At 44.2% G+C, this 6000-nt stretch overlaps 1 non-coding gene across 1 annotated transcript; it reads right to left on the bottom strand.

Moving 5' to 3' along the window:
• Window positions 1-1015: 1015 nt before the first annotated feature.
• Window positions 1016-1121, bottom strand: LOC129626322 (U6 spliceosomal RNA). Its single transcript, XR_008701925.1, has one exon. It is a non-coding gene; the product is annotated as a U6 spliceosomal RNA (small nuclear RNA).
• Window positions 1122-6000: the final 4879 nt, after the last annotated feature.

Raw genomic sequence — 6000 nt, 5'->3', positions numbered from 1 at the left:
CCTCCTTGCGGACACTCCCCTCCCATCATCCCTGTCCTTGAATCACCTCCAGGCACATCCTGCTTCGGATAGGCAGGATTTTAGAAGCTCAACCTTCAGGTTCTCGTATTTTCTTAGCCACGAAACCCCTTTCCAATGGAAGCCTGATATGTAAATGAGATAGAAAGTTATTTTATAATTTCAAACACCCAAGAATCTGAGTAAAAGAAATGAAGAAAATCGACAGGATTCTCAGCAGTTATTGATATACAAATGATCCTTGAGAAAAATGGAGCTGTTTTATTGAATGCCATAATTTCAAATCAGGGCATTCCTGACAATGTGTTCTTTTTATATACCCAACAAAGAGCTCTCAGAGGTTTTCTGCAGGGAAACCCAGCCTCTGAAGTCAATTATTCCAGCATTTGGTTTCCTTTGTATTCAAGCACAATCCTGCTTCATCCATAGAAATATTTCCAAATGGTAAAAGTCTGTGTATGTTTCAAAATTTTTATATAATTAAAGTATACAACATACATTTTTAAAAAATGCACCAAGCCTAAGCATACAGCTCAGTAATACTCACAAAAAGAACACCACCATGTCCCTGGCACCCAGATGAAGACGGGGACCCTGGCCAGCCCCACAAGCCTTACTTGTGTCTCTTCCAGTCATTCACAGCTCACCTCTCTACAGAGTAACCATGATCTTGACCCTTAACACCCTAGGTTATTTTGGTCTCTTGAACTTTCATAGACATGAAATACAGGGCATATTCATTTGTATCTGGCTTGTGTTTGAGAGATTCATCTGTATTTTTTACAGCTGGAGTCTGTCTGTTCATTCTCATTGCTGTATAGTGTTCCATTGTATGAATATATCACAATTTCAAAAAGCGATTTTTAAAATGTTTAAATAGTTTTTGTATATATTATTATTTTTTCTTTTTTTATTGGCATTTAATTGCTTTACAATGTTGTGTTTGTTTCTTCTGTACAACAAAGTGAGTCAGCTATATGTTACATATATCCCCTTCCCAAAATATGAAAGTTTCATGAATTTGCACGTCATCCTTGCACAGGGGTCATGCTAATCTTCTCTGTCTTTTTCCAGTTTGGTGTATGTGCTGCTGAAGCAAGCACCAAATAGTGATTTAAAAAAAAAAAAAACAGGTCACTAGGGGGTAGTGGGCAGGGACTGGGTCTGACCCACAGGTAAGTTTTGGTTTATGCACCTAGTGTTTCTGTTTTGTTTTCACTGTCTTGGCTGCTGTTAAAAATCAGCGTCTGGCCTCTCTTAGAAGATCTGCTGTTTTGGGGCCCCCGATCTCAAGTGCCTGGAGCTGAATCCCGGCTGCCCCTTCTCAACAATGCTTTCCGTTCCCATTTTGCCACAGTCCCCACCACCCCCTATTGCACAGGCCCACCTTACCCACCAATATTGCCCACCTGGCCCTGTAAGCATTTTATTTTTTGTTAGTCACATATGACCTCTATTTTTAAAAACTTATTTTATTGAAGTATAGTTGACTTACAATGTTATGCTAAATCTACTATACAGCAAAGTGATTCAGCTACACACATATGTATATATGTTCTTTTTCATATTCTTTTCTACTATGGTTTACCACAGGATATTGAATATAGTTCCCTGTGCTATTCAGTAGGACCTTGTTGTTTGGTCCTGTAAACATGTGAGTCCTCCACTCCAGCTTTCATTTAGCAGAAGTGGCCCCCAACATGCTTTATTCGGTGGTCTACACAACAGGCAAATCTGATCATTCAAGTTAGAATATAAATTGTCTCCACTGGGTTAAAATTTGGAAGGTATATTTGAATGCTTAAAAAATTTAGGACTTCCCTGGCACTCAGCTGCTAAGACTATACTTCTACTGTAGGGGCACAGGTTCGATCCCTGGTCAGGGAACTAAGATCCCATAGGTCTCTTAGTGGTGCAGCCAAATATATATATATATATATATAGTCGTGTCTGACTCTTTGTGACCCCATGGACTGTAGCCTACAGGCTTCTCCGTCCATGGGATTCTCCAGGCAAGAATACTGGAGTGGGTTACCATTTCCTTCTCCAGGGGATCTTCCCGACCCAGGGGTCAAACCTGGGTCTCCTGCATTGGAGGCAGACGCTTTAACCTCTGAGCCACCAGGGAAGTCCATATATATATACATATATATATATACACATACACACACACATATATTATCATTATTACTATTTTTAAAAGTTTGAAAATATATCTCATGATTATTGTTATTATCATTATTTCGTGCATGCATGCTGTCGCTTCAGTCACGTCTGACTCTTTGCGACCCTATGGACCATTAGCCGGCCAGGCTGCCTCTGTCCATGGGATTATCCAGGCAAGAATATTGGAGTGGGTTGCCATGCCCTCCTCCAGGGGATCGTCCCGACCCAGGGATTGAATCCACATCTCTAATGTCTCCTGCATTGGCAGGCAGATTCTTTACCACTAGTGCCACCTGGGAAACCCAATATCATTATTATTATTAATCAAAAGATCTTTTAAAATATACAGTTGACCCTTGAGCAACATGGATTTGAACTGCGTGGATCCACCTTTATGCAGATATTTTTCAATAGTAAACATTACAATACTGCACAATCCATGGTTGGTTGAATCCATGGGTGCAGAACTGTAGGTACTGGAGAAACCACTACTATGGAGGAACCACTTGTAAGGTGGGCTGATATAAGTTATACACAGATTTTTGACTGCACCAAGGATGGGTGCCTGTAACCCCGACTTTGTTCAGGGTCAATTGTATTCAAATGTATAGTAAAGGCCATAATTAAATATGATTCTGATGATTTGGAATCAAATCCTGGCTCTATTACTCAGGAGCTGTGTGACCTCAGGTAATTGTGGTACCTCTCTGTGCCACAGTACAAAGGGGGATACTAATATTGACCTCCCTGGGTTCTTATGAAGATTAAATGAGCTAATACTTATAACAATGTTAGACAAGCATCTGACACATAATAAATATTCAACATATCTTAGCCTTTTATTATTTTTAAATTTTGTGGACAGACCAATCACCTGACCTGCTAAGGTGACAAACCATCTCAGTTTGCCCAAGACTTGAGAGGCTTTCAGGAATCAGGACTTGCACTGCTAAAACTGGAAAGTGAAAGTCGCTCAGTCATGGATGACTCTTTGTGACCCCATGGACTGTATAGTCCATGGAATTCAAAAGTGGAAAAGTCCCGGGCAAAAAAGGATCAACTGGTCACCCTCGGTCTTCCTAACAGTGACCCTTCACTGTAACACAACAGACTGGGGCTCTTACTTTAAAAAAAAATAGCCTTTTTATTTATTTATACTTATTTATTTGTGACTGCACTGGGTCTTCACTGTTGTGCGTGAGCTTTCTCTAGGGGCGAGTGGGGGCTACTCTTCTTTGCAGTGCTCAGGCTTCTCATTGCGGTGGCTTCTCTTGTTACGGAGCACGTGGTCTCTAGAGCACATGGGCTTCAGTAGTTATGGCATACGAGCTTAGTTGCTGCATAGCATGTGGAGTCTTCCCAGACCAGTGATGGAACCCATCTTCCCAGACCAGTGATGGAACCCATTGGCAGGCGGACTCTTCACCACTGAACCACCAGAGAAGTCCCACCATTAACATTTGGGGCTGAATAATTCTCTGTTGGGGAGAGAAGCTGCCTTGTTCATTGTGGGATGTTTAGCAGCATCCCTGGCCTGCACCCACTTGATGCCAGCAGCACCCTCGCAACCAATAATGACAACTGAAAATGTCTTCAGATGTTGCCAGATGTCTCCTGAGAAGCAAGATCTCCAGGTCGAGAACCACTGGCTCAACTGAGGCAAATTTAATGAATGGCGTGTTTACAGAGGTGTGGGCAGGCTAAGGGAAACCTCAGGGAGCAGTGAGGCACCCAGGGTCTAGAATGTGGGGAACTGATCTCACCCCCAGACCTGCAGGAGTTTGAGAGGGAACTCCTGAGTGTTACTGCTCCCGGAAGTAGCTGGAACTGTGGAAATGAGGCCGTGGAGAAGTACAGGCCCTGTCAAATGAGGGGCTACGTGGCATAAATAGCCATGCTTCTTCCTCATCCTGCCTGTTAATCTCCCCTTGATGGCTCTCTTTGGCGGAATCCAGTGAGAAGTCAGGAGGCATGGGAGCCTCCTGGTGCACAAAACAGAGCTGATGAGGGTGTGTGGAGGTGCTGGACGGACAGACAGGAGCCATCACAGGGAGGCAGCAGCAGGCCTCAGACACTGGACATTTGAGTCCGGTCTTGTAAATTACGTAGGAGTTTTCCAGGTAGAGCAAATGGGGAAAGGGTATTTCACCCAGAGGGAACAGCATGTACAAAGGCATGGAGTTACAAAAGAGCCTGGCTTCCACTTCACTATTTATTTAATCATGATTGTTTGTTTGATTGATTGACTCTGTTCTAAAACACTCGAAAGGTACAAAGGCATAAAATTAAAAGTAGAGCTTCCTCCCACCCCTGACCCCAGCTGCCCTAACCTCCCAGAGGCCACCTTTCTCTCCAGGCTCCTCTCATTTCTAGAAATAGTCAGTGCAAATACTAGCTAGTAATGTATATGACGTGTGTCACAAACTCCTAATTTGACTTAATTTCACTGATGTTTGTGGAGCCCCTGTGGTGTGCAGAGAAACAGGTGGAGAGCTCTGACCTTGAACCCCAAGCCCAGCCCTTCACAAAACACCATGCAGTTTTAGGCACATCACTCTCAGCTTCCCATATCCTCTTACAAGAAAGGAGTGTCTCCAAGGGTTCTGCCAGCTCTGTGGGGTTTCCCCACAGTTGTGTAGTTCAACTGATGGTTTGTGAATTAAATGGAATTAAAGCTGAACTTGGTAGCTCAGACAGTAAAGAATCTGCCTGCAATGCAGGAGATCCAGGTTCGATCCCTAGGTTGGGAAGATCCCCCCTGGAGAAGGGAATGGCAAGCCACTTCAGTGTTCTTGCCTGGAGAATCCCATGGACGGAGGAGCCTGGGATCCATGGGTCCATGGGATCGCAAACAGTTGGGCATGACTGAGCAACTAACACTTTCACTTTTCAAAGCTGAACCACTAGCAAGAAGCAAATTGTAACAAAAGAGCCTTGGGTCTCTCTCAGGCCCACGTATTGTCATTTTAGGGAGATGAATGAGGTTTCTGTCTCCAAAGACATGCTCTTGAATGAGCCAACAGAATCGTTGTCTAAGAAGAGAGTGCCTACAGTACTATAACCTTGAGCATGGGCTGACTTGAGAGCTGGTTGGCTCCAACCAACTGGGTGGCACTTAGCCTGGCTCTGAGCTGCCCAGGAAAGACTAGACCCTGCTGGGCTACCCCTAGCTGGTGTGTGAAGCTCTCAGGGGAGTTTAAGATCAAAAGGAGGAACTGGGAAGGCTATCAAGCTACAGTTATAGGGAGCCTGATGGCCAACTGGTATACCTGATGGTACCTGGAAGCAAGCAAAGAAGTCTGGGTACCATTTGCCCAGCCAGAAGCCCAGAAACCAGAGCAACCCAGGTCACCAGGAGCAGACGAGAACAGGGCTATTCCTTACCTCTGTTTTTCCTTTCTGATCTGTCTTGTCACCATAAAACTCGGTTCTTTTCTGACAATACCCATATTTCCAGCACTTGGGGCAAAGTTGTCTACCACAGATGGACCACCTGCCTTGTTTTAGATGCTGACCACACACCAGCCTTCAGTTCCTGGCTACTATTCAAGAAGGTCTTGATGACCCCCACTTTGCAAACAAGAAAAACTTGCAGGGCATTGTGAGGTCAGGGATTGTAAATATATATATAGTGATACCAACAGGCATTTTGTGTTGGAGAGGTATGGAGTTTTGAGCACAGAGTCAGAGAACCTTAGAAGTCCAGGAGGGCTGGGTTCACAGGTTACCAGTACAGTCCACACCCGCATCTGATCACCACACCACAGATTAAGTGTCTCTCTAGGGCCCATTTCCCATGCATTCAGGCCTCTTCTT

This window comes from Bubalus kerabau, chromosome 13 (genome assembly GCF_029407905.1).
Source record: "Bubalus kerabau isolate K-KA32 ecotype Philippines breed swamp buffalo chromosome 13, PCC_UOA_SB_1v2, whole genome shotgun sequence".
NCBI classification, from domain to species: domain Eukaryota; kingdom Metazoa; phylum Chordata; class Mammalia; order Artiodactyla; family Bovidae; genus Bubalus; species Bubalus kerabau.
This window is presented reverse-complemented; position numbering and strand designations above follow the sequence as displayed.